Source organism: Solea senegalensis, linkage group LG5, assembly GCF_019176455.1.
Source record: "Solea senegalensis isolate Sse05_10M linkage group LG5, IFAPA_SoseM_1, whole genome shotgun sequence".
In the NCBI taxonomy this organism is placed as follows: domain Eukaryota; kingdom Metazoa; phylum Chordata; class Actinopteri; order Pleuronectiformes; family Soleidae; genus Solea; species Solea senegalensis.
In genome coordinates this window covers 10,000,609-10,012,130 of record NC_058025.1, presented here as the reverse complement: position 1 = coordinate 10,012,130, position 11,522 = coordinate 10,000,609, and positions in this window count along the sequence as shown.

The following is an 11,522-nucleotide window of genomic DNA, read 5'->3' as shown; positions in this document are numbered from 1 at the left end:
TGATAAAGTGCTTTTTTTTATCAGTGAAGACAGCGAGGCAAACAGAGCCACTGCAAAGACATTTAAGTAAACAAGTAACATTTAAGTGCTAACATAAGCTGCTCAACTATAAAAAAGGAAAGTTGGAAAATAACGGGATAATTGAAATTTCCCTTCTTTGCCACAGAACAGTGAGAAGTGATGAGAACACGAGGCTCAACTGTTTATACTCTCACTTCAGCAGTGACATCTTCTGCTTTTGAAGTCAGTGGAGCAGTTGAAATCTTCCAGCAGGCAGCTGCAGCCCGGGTGGAGTGTTCTGCTTTGTCGAGGTCCACAAATGATAAGGACGAGTAAATCTGATTGATTGTCATGAGCCACTGGATTTGGCAGGGACTAATCTGATAATGATGTTTTTGTCGAACAAATTCACTATACATGGGCAGTTCACATCAAAGCTAGAATGCCATAGGCATGTGTGTCTATGGTGAGAACTGAAAATATATACATTTTTAAGAAAAATACATTATTAAGGGCATATAGTAACTTCTATACTTCACAGATTTTGTGTTAAATATCACAAGACAATCATTTAGAATAGCCTGAAGTACGTATTACACAGCAAATGGGGAAATTCAACTAAAATGCAATTAAAATACTTTTATTACAGTTGACCTCAGTGGGTGAACGACGTGTTCTGTTTCAGAGGATTAAAGAAAAACCTCTTGCAGTCTCTACCATGGTGCAGGGAAATATTCCGAGTTATTCCTATGGAACGCCTGAATGCTACGTTAAAGGGTAACAACAATTTGTTTTACGATATCTGACAACTATTCCTCTTCTACTTTCCTGGTTACAGAAGGGGTGAACCAAACTTATATATACACATATATGTACACATTTACTAATATTTTATTATTAATTTATCTTCATTTACTTCTTGTCTTTTTCTCTTGGGTACAGTACCAATACAACCTATATTTGTATGCAGTATGAACGTATGTGCAAATTATTTATTTTATTTTATTTTATTTAAATTGACTAAATATGTGCTGTTTGGTTGTGTAAAATCAATAGAATACATTAAAAAAAACTTTTATTAGTAAAGTTAATGCACAGCAAAATGAAGAACCCCTGATAAAGGCCTCCGTTTGCTACAACTCAACACAATAGTGCATAGATATTTTATAAATTCTCCCATGCACAACTGAATAATCATCAAGGCAATAGAACTTCTCCACAACTCGTGAGTGATTTTAAAATCTGTTGCTGTGCATGTAATCTGACTCTTAGTCAGGAGTCTGTGGTTTGAGAAAAACCATCAGATATAATCATCTCATCACTACTTTGCACCAACACAGAAACAAACAGGGGCCTGACTTTATATGACAGTGTCATTTTATAATCCTTTGTTGTGAATTATTGTACTTATAAAAAAAGGCTTTTTAATTTCAATTTCTTCAGATATCTTGTGGTCTGAAGTTAAAACAGCAACTTGATGCTCAGTTGTTGAGTAGCAGTTGAAACAAGTCATCCTGGTTACATAACCGTACAGTAATGGAGCTAAACATTTTACTGTGGGAGATAATTCCTCTTTACTTAACACATTTAACCTAAACTAAGTTTTATTTACCTTGATTTTGTCGCACATGAGAACATTTTTTTAAATGTTTGTGTCTCTGTTCAAATCCACCATGGAGTCTTCTGATTGGAAGAGAGCCGCCCTCCATTTCCTGATCTTTAAACTATTGATGATGTCATTGCTGACATCACTGGGACAAACCAAGAGGAGGGTTTTCCTTTTATGCAGGTTAGTTATGTTTGTGTATGTTAGGCCTTCAACTGTTGTGCATTAGGATGATTTACGTGTAATAAACACATTAAGGAATATAAATGAGCTTGTGTAGTAATTCATGAATATTTTTGGATTTCTATGTAATAAAATAATTACATGAGTTCACCTGCTTTCACAGTTCCAAGCAGTGTAGGTGTGAATTAAAGGTACAGTGTGTAGGATTTAGCACTGTCTGTTGGTGATGTTGGATGTTGCAGCTGAAATTCTCTTTCTTCACTCTTCTATTCCAGGCTTATCATAGAAACCACGGAATCATCTTCAGATACCATTCAAATTAAAAAGCTCTTGACAGTTTGTCAGTTAAAAGCATGGTGTTGATATTGAGGACTCAATATTGACATAAAGGGTTCATTCTTGATCACAACCACCAGTTTGGCAGGAAGTGGCTCTGTTCACCTATCCATAGACATATATACTGTAACTGGCAGCATATACAGTATATTATGTCAGGCTTTTTATGAGCTAATTGCATCTTTTCAGTCACTGCTATGACACACTACACAGTAAGGTGTCTTGTAGCTCCCTCTAGTGGTTTTTCTCTGAAAACAGGGAATAAGGTATTTTTGTAGGCCTATGACAAGGTTAAAGGTTAACCATTTGCACATTCCTTACACCAGTCTACATGTAATAAAACACACACACAGCTCCAAAGTGCTGGGATCAGAACCTAAATCTGCTGTAATCCATGTTTATTATTTATTCTCTTTCTCTTTGCTGCTGTGACAGTGTAAATGTCTCTACTGCGGGACAAATAAAGGATTTATTATCTTATCTTGTAATGTTTAAAAACAAACATCAGAAATAGGAAGAATATAGAAAAAGAGCAGACTCGTCCATGTGGGAACATTAACATTTCAGGTCATTCCGCCCTCAGAGCTTCTGTCACTCTCAGGCGTCAAACTAAAGTGGATATGTGACCTTTTCATTATCAGCCACAAACTCACGCCTTAAGGCTTGTTTTTAGGGTTCGAGCACAAGGTGCGTAGACTCCTCTTGAAACCGTTAGGATTATTCTCCGTCTTTATTCTTCCTCTAAATGAATCGCGTTTTTGAGGCCCTGAACATGCCCCAAAACTCACCAATTATTGCAGCCGCATCAGACCTGGTGAAAAAATACGTATATTAGTGGTTCGGGGAATCACTGTCAAAAAATTAAAGTGGGCAGGGCTAAAAACTGACGCAAAAAACGTTTATTAGGTCATCTGCTGTCGGGTTAAACGAACATAAACGAAACTTGGTCCACACGTTCATTTGGTGGGGACGGTCAAAAAAGTCAATGACGACTTTCCTGTGAATCCTACAGGAAGTAGAATGCCCGAAACAGGAAGTAAAGTCTAACATTGTCTGATCTGCACAAAACTTGATACGTGAGTCAAGGGAACTTCCCTGAACACGTTTACGCACACGCCTTTCACCCAACAGGACATCGGCCAATTTGAACAGGAAGTGCACTCTAATTTTGCGCAGGAATGCCACTGAAAATAACTAGGACTGAAAATAACTAGTACCACAAGCGGTAAATGAACGGGAGATGAACTAGAGGTGCGTGTGGCGACATGGGCGCACGGAGACTTGCGAGCTCTCAAGCTCAAATCTGTTCAGAACCAGTTCAAAAAATTAATTTTGTTGACAAAACAAGACATTTGAGAACATAATTTCCAGGTTTGAGAAACAATGATTGGTGAATTGATTAGAACAAAAAACTTTCCTTTCTCCACAAAAGCATCATCACACAACCAAAATGTCTGTCATTCTTCTTGTCAAATTCATGATGCACTGGATGCATGAGACAGAAAGAATCGGCCCCTCTCTCCATCTTGGGTCACCAGTGTTTGCAGCTTGCAAAAAGCCACTGACTTCTTTGTCTACCGCTCGGTTGTTCCAAATCTGATCTTTACTTTAGGAAACAACTGTACATCTGTGCCTCACACTTTGGTGTTTTATTTAACTGCTGAATATTATCCTGCACTAATGTGTGGAGTGTTATCTGGCTGCGATTCATCACATCACCTACCTGAGGCTGAGACAGTCAGAAATATAAGCATTGCATGTGTGGTTGCTCATATTGCTGCTGGTGTTAATGGTACTGCAAAACTGTTCAAATATCTATTTGAATAGCATTTTTCAAAACAACTCCACAAAGTGCTATCCATAGTAGAAAAATAAAACCTTCAAGTGTAAAATGGTATTTAGAATTAAAAGATAAAATGAAAAGCCAGATGAAATAAAATAGTAAAAATACATCTGTAGTTAAAATAAGGCATTTTAAAGCAAAGTAGTCTAATGTTCAGTGGCATATTTTTAAGCATTAGCCATATTTAGTGTTAGTGGCTAGAAGTAAGGAAGTTGTGAGATGGGGGCAAGTAGCAGCATCACCATCCACTGTAGCATTCCCTGCTTTAGAGTCCAATTTATTATATTCCCTTTAAAACCTTGTTCAAATCCATATAGGGTTTGAGTTTTCCGGTTAAGATCAACCGAATACTTGGAGCAGTGTCAAAAAGGTGCCAAGTCTACAGTAACAGATCAGTGCAATTCGTTTTAAAAGAATTCCACATCTTTAAGTTCAAAGCACTAACTTGTCAAAATAACACTCATCACAGAATCACTGAAAAAATACAAGTCAACCATAAAGTTGAGAATAAAAGTTTTACTTGACATAAAGAAGGCAATAAATACAAGTTTTCAATGTCTAACATTACAGGCTGAAAGTAGCAGTGTCTGTACACCATCACCATCTACAAGTGATGTGATTTACACTACAAATCTGTCCATTCCAATCCTTTGTTTCGGAGGAAGATAAATGCATATCATGACAGGCCGAGTCACAAAATCAGATAGATCCTTGTCTGATTTTGGAAACTGCACAGCCATGGTATGCCACTCAGTCAGGATCCGTGGCCAGATTTCCTCACACACAGAGAAGAAGGGGAAGGACAAAGTGCCTTACCATGTTAAGAGTCGACTCAATTTACCTTGTTCTATGTTGTGTGAAGAAGACCTAACTCATAAAATCTTGACTGATTTAAAAATTGAGCAATTAAATAACTCAAACATCAACGGTGTTGGGTCATGCAGAGGGCTTGCGACTGAAACAGGCTGAAAGTAGCAGTGTCTGTATTTTAGTGTGGTGATGCATCACATGTACAGTGTTTGTTCATGTGTGGTTGTGGGTTAGTGGGGACAGGGGGGTTTAAAAAAATCTTGGTGACCATGTCCTGTTGGGCAGAGTGACGTAGCAGCCATTGAGGCATGTGTACAGTTTGGCAAGGTCCAACATCTAACAAAAAAAAAACAAAAAAATAAGAGTCAGCACACTTTAGTTTTAAGTAAATATGGATTAAACATATTGAGTACCATCTGAAAGAACGTACCTGAAGACATCTCATGGAAAAGGTCGGTTTATCTTGGGCAAAGTCCTCGTCGTAGAAGGGTTGTTTCATCTTGGGCTAGGTCATCACCGCAGCCGTCCAGGACAGGACTTCTCCAGGTCGTGGTGTCCAACATGGAGTCCTCTGATCCAGGAATGTGCTGCAGCCTTCATCTCTTCAAAATAAGGAAGAATTTGATAAGTCACAAGAAAAAAAAAAAGTAAACAAATGACAAATCTTCAGGTAGCTCACCTGGTGAAGTGTGACAGGTCCTCACATCCAGTCAGAGCTCACCGATGGATGCCCTCCCTAACCTATACCTGCCTTTCCTGTCCTACACTGACAGTTACAAGCAATCTTTGCCAGCCATTTGGGATGATGCTAAGCCCAATGTCTTGGTCAACTGCATGAAAAACTGTAAATCTCCCAGTTGCCCAGACAAACTTTTCTTCTGATTCCGTAGCCTCGCCCCAAAAAGGTCCTCTGCTGAAACCCTCATTTTGTTAAGCATGAAATCAATTCCACTTTCCTGTCCTCAGATCTCATGTTCTCTCCCTGCAGCCTTTCAAACAGCCATTGCTGTTATAACATCTGCAAGAGGCAGCAGTTTCACAATTCAGAGCTTCTCGTGTGTTTAGCAAGACGTGGCACTAGAGTATTGACAAAGCAGACACCTGAAAATGCTTGACTCCAATTTAAACAAATGCTTCACCATCTACAAGTGATGTGATTTACAGTACAAACCTGTCCATTCCAAACCTTTATTTCGGAGGAAGATACATGCATATCATGACAGGCCGAGTCACAAAATCAGATGGATCCTTGTCTGATTTTGGAAACTGCACAGCCATGGTATGCCACTCAGTCAGGATCCGTGGCCAGATTTCCTCACACAGAGAGAAGAAGGGGAAGGACGAAATGTCTTACCATGTTACGAGTCGACTCAATTTACCTTGTTCTCTGTTGTGTGAAGACGACCCAGCTCATAAAATCTTGACTGATTTAAAAATTGAGCAATTAAATAACTCAAACATCGATGCTGTTGGGTCAAGCAGAGAGCTTGTGATCTTTTGCATGGTTTCCCAAACATTTAGAGGTCAGGTTACTGACCCCAAGAACGCAAAATTCAATGATTTTCTGTCCTAAGCTGATGAACCACTTCGGTAAATTAGATCAAGCATTTAAAAGGTGTTTACATTGTTAGTAGTCTAATGACACTTCTTACCCAACACATGAAGATGCAGTGAATCAGGATACGGCTACCTTTAGCAGATGCAACAGCAGCAGTGGGTGGTGGAAGGCTGCAGGGAGAAAAACATTTGATATGGAGACAAGTTGGAGGAATCATTTAATGTATAGCTCAACAAGAGTTAAAGCGGAGAGAAACTTTAAGGGAAGTCTACAAAAATCAGAGGAGGAACTTCGCCAACACATCTAAGAGATAGCAGTTTCTCATGCAACCAACCAAGACATTGGGATTAAGCATCTTCCTAATGACTCTACAAGCTGCCTAAATTGTGAAATTTGAAAGAAAGTCATGGGTAATAACGGACTTCAGACACTTGCTCGCTGAAATAGCTAGTGTATGGTGAGCTGTTAACACTATGCTCTATCACAAATCCCACTTTGGGCAAGCCATAAAGTCCTATCATTTCAACCAGCTGCCAGCTTCGCAAATAAGAGGCAAAAGACCACTTGTGTTTACACGTTTACATGATCACTCTTAACCACAAAGACACCAGACACCAAGTCAATCCAAGAAACAAATCAAATAATGAAAAATACATTAAAAAGCTGCAGCTGCTCACTCCTGCTACAAGAGGGTACTTGCACAACAGTCTTTAACATGAAGCCAAATTCTAGAGAAAGAAAGATAAAAAAGTTTGATCATTTGGCGCAACTTTCACTTAAATAATCTGAGTTGTCTCTCTGCCAGGTTTGTGTCCTCCTAAAGAAAAGAAACGCGCTCTAATCCTGCAACCTACAATGTAATTTATGAAAGAAACTATGCAGGATAGCCCTGCATCCCTAAGGCGAGTAACATATAGTTTTGCAGGGGAAGATAAAAATCCCCTGCTGGGAGGCCTCCCAACATGACGCGCAGAAAGACTATGAACACAAACAGGTTCAACTCCTTTAGAGGGAAATAAACTTGGCAGAGTGAGACAAGTCAGCATTAATATTGAATTCGATTTCAGTAAGAGACTACAAAGGCTGATGGCAGTGCGTAAAGTTTAAGACTTAAATGGATATCAAAAGTGTGCCAACAAATGCCAGATTTAAAGTATATCACATTATCCATGGGCTGGATAGCACCTACAATCTAATGTGACTACACTTGCATATAAATCAAAAGTTTAGCTTCATAATCAAATCAGGAACCATTTATCTTATCAAAGCAATTACCAGTTGAGTATAAAGGAAGACCTGGTCTAGCTCATCATAATCAATTACTACATTTTTACAGCACTTTGAAAGAACTTTTAACAAGCTAGAGTAAACTGATGCATTTACTACATGATTCATCAGCTTCCACGTTTGTCAACAGTCCAAGTTGCAACTATACCTGAGATTCAAGACCAAAATTAAATGTTTAAATTAAAGCCATTTCAAAATAAGGTACCAGAATACCCTGCAGAAATCAGACGCCTCAAGACTAATCAACTTTAAAATCATCCACTTAAGTTGAGACTAAAAATGTGACTAAATCCGACACACAGGACAGACAGACTGACACCAGACTCACAGGACAGACAGACAGAAAGACACACAGGATAGACAGAACAGCGAGAGAGACAGTGACACATGCCATGACGGCAGTCTTGGCATGTGTCTGTGTGTAAATAAAGTTGCAAAACAAAAAAAAGCACGCCATAGTGTCAGGCATTGTAAATGTTTAGATGCAAATTAACTTTATAAATTGAGTGGACACAATTTACCCACAAAGATCATGTGGCAAAGGCCTTTAATACTTACCTGAAAGGTAAACATTTGACCTGTTCTTGAAATAATTTGAATTTGCTTGATGTCTAATTAGTGTGCATCTTGCCAGTCTTGCACCATAAATTGTGTCCACCTTTCTGGTGCAGTAAAGTCAATTGGAGTGTTAGTCTTGGTCCAAAGGTCAGTCCAAGTCAGTCATCACTCACTCACACACACACACTCTACCAGAACAAATTGGTAGGAAAAACAGATCAGAAATGATAGACTGGCATAAACACCAAGACCAAGTACAGTCATGACACAGTGGCCATGAAGAATAAAGATTCAGGTCAGAGCAGGTATAGTAATGGCACGGCGGCCAAGCAAGAAAGAAAATCTGCACTTTCCATTTTAAATTTTAAATTTAACTAAAACGCAATCTAATTAAGATGGACATGCAGGGATGTCGGTGCTCCTCTTGACTGATGCTAGAAGGAAAGTACAGGTTAGTTCACTTACTGTGCATGGACGCGGAATGCACCCATGTTTGCCTATGTAAAATTACTATACGCGCAAGCCAGACGTACAATGACACAAGTAGGTCATGAAGGCACGGGCACAGTTAGCGATTATGGCCTACTTGCATTAAGGGACGTATGGCAATACAAAGGCAATGGCAGGGCTGCCATCCAAAGCCAGGTACTGTGTTTGTAAATCACCAGGATCTACTTTAACGTTGTATGGCTAACGGTAGATTAACACACAAGTTTTCTTTTGTTTATTCCCCTACTCTGCAAACCCTACCACACATGGAGGCCAAGACAGTAGCCCCCAGAGAAGAAATTAAAAAAATGTGGACTCCTTAAAAAGGAAATGTTGGAAGGAAAGCAGGAGAATAGAAAGAACGTGGCCATGTTGGACAGTGCAGAGAGATGTAGGCACGGCGGCCAAGAAAGAGTGGGGACACGGCGGCCACCCAGAATTAAATCATGACACCTACTATTTGACAGTCTTCATGAAGATCAATCTGAGGAGAAAAAAAAACAAACAAAAAAAATGCTTGAGTCCAGTCTCCAGCCTTGACAATGTTCAAGTTCATATTGTTACAGGTGTAAAATAACCAGGTAAGGTGTTCTAGAATGTGTTTGTACGACTTACAAACATGGTTCACCCAGCCTGAGATATTAAGACTCATTTTCAGTGAAAAGATTCTATTCTAACAGTGAACATAATCACAAGTGATGTAGAATAAAGTTGGTTAAGATTTAAGGAGTGTCTTTACGTTCAAGTATAGAAATGTCAGTACCTCATACAGCCACACTCTTTAAAAACACAAACAACTTGTATTATACATGCGTGATTAAATTAATATGATATATTGCCACCAGTTAAATACATTATGAAAATTAGCCATAACATTTTCAATGATATAGTAAATGATCTCTAAAGGTGACACTCACCTTTTTTTGACAGCCTCAGGCTTTTGTATATGGCGGGTCCGACCAGGTCTCCGTGAGCAGGAAGCAGGTTGTTCCTTTAAAACAAAAAAGTTTGTATTTTAATGACTACATTAAAAGTTTAGCATTATAAAACACATGTATAACCCTGAATCTGCTTTTAAACATTTAACATAAAAAAACAAATAAGTCTTTCCAGTAAAAAACTCAATAGTAATGACCATGAGTGGAACAGTGAGTTAACATAGCACAGCAGCCATTTTAACTTGTTTTTAGCCTTGTTTTGTCTATTTTGATAATGGATTGGTTTAAGTGTTTGAGATTCAGATTTTTTTTACTTTGTTAAATGTGAACATTTCTTCATTTATTTACTCTATCATCATTCATATCAATCATTGAAACCAAATAATTTAAGAATAGAACTGAATTTAGAAACAGTGAACAACATTTAACATTTTATAAATAACTAAGGCAGAATTAAAAATGAAGGCAGAATTGAGCGGACAATGAGCAGGTCTAAATTTGAGCATATCATTCAGCAAACAGAGTCACTATTAAGATAACTGACAAAAGTTACTCACCAATCTGGACGGGCCTCCAATCTGGACCAGGTCGAACACGCCACCCTGGAGCGCCTTGCTGAGTGTTTATGCACGCGGTGCATTTCGGCGTCTGACGTCACGCCGCGGTACTTTCCTTCTATTTCTCTTCTTTTTTTAAAGTTCCCTCGTTCTTTTTTGAGGTTTAAGGGCGGTTGGCGCATTACCGCCACAAGTTCCCTCCTCCCGGAACAGTTTCAGTAGTTAAGCAGCGACACTTTTTTTTTGCGTCGTTTTTTTTTCGTTCCACGGCTCGTGCAGATTCTCTTCAAAGTAACATCACGGAACTTTTGTCTGGAGGAAGTTTAAATAAGAAGAGGAGGAGGAAGTAATCAGCGGTCATCAGCTGATTGAAAAACACCTGTGTGAAGACGAGCAGGTGTGCGGTGTCTTCTTTTCTGAGGGTTTATGGCGGAGCATTACCGCCACCATCTGGTATGGAGTGTGGCTCGCAATGTTGATCTAACTGAACTATTACTTAAAAGTAAAAATAATAAAATAAATAATAATGATATATATATATATATATATATATATACAGATATACATACTACAAAACACAAAATAAGAACAACCTATATATGCATACATATACATCCCAATCAACTTTGTGATTTTAAGAAACTGAAGTAATATCTTGTAACACTCACTGCGGTTCTTCTGCAATACATCTACCAACTCCAATTCCTCATCAATGTCTCTCAACGTTTTAATCATTACTTTGGTATTTCTGACATTGTGTTATATACCATGATGAATGGATTCCTCCTGCCCACAGTGATCACATCTGTCTGTATTGTGTTTATTGATGAGGAATAATGTGTTGTTCAATCCTGTATGGCCAAATCTGATCCTCAATATTATATTTTCCTCTGTGCCTTGCTGCTCCCACTTTTCTTTGGATACTGTAAAACCATCTAACTTTCCTCTCCTCCTCCCACTGTTTTTGCCATCTCTCCTTTAGTTTTTGTTTAATGATCCTGTTCATTTCTGTTTTGCTTAATTGTATTGCTAAATCTATGTATCTCTGTATTGTGTAACCTTAGTTGCTACATATTTCCTTGTGGTTGTTGTTTTTAATTATTTTATGATTCATATATAAACATTATCATTGTAATAATGATCATTATTCATATTCATATTAGTAAGTTTGCAGCTAGAGCTCAAACAATTAATTGATTATTAATCGATTACTACATTAATTGACAACTATTTTGATAATCGATTAATCGGTTTAAAGCTTTTATGTTCCACTTTATTTTAACCTTGCTGGACTGATAACATCAGTCTCTACCTCATCAGTGAAGTGTTTCATGAGCGAAACTCAAGGTACTCACAT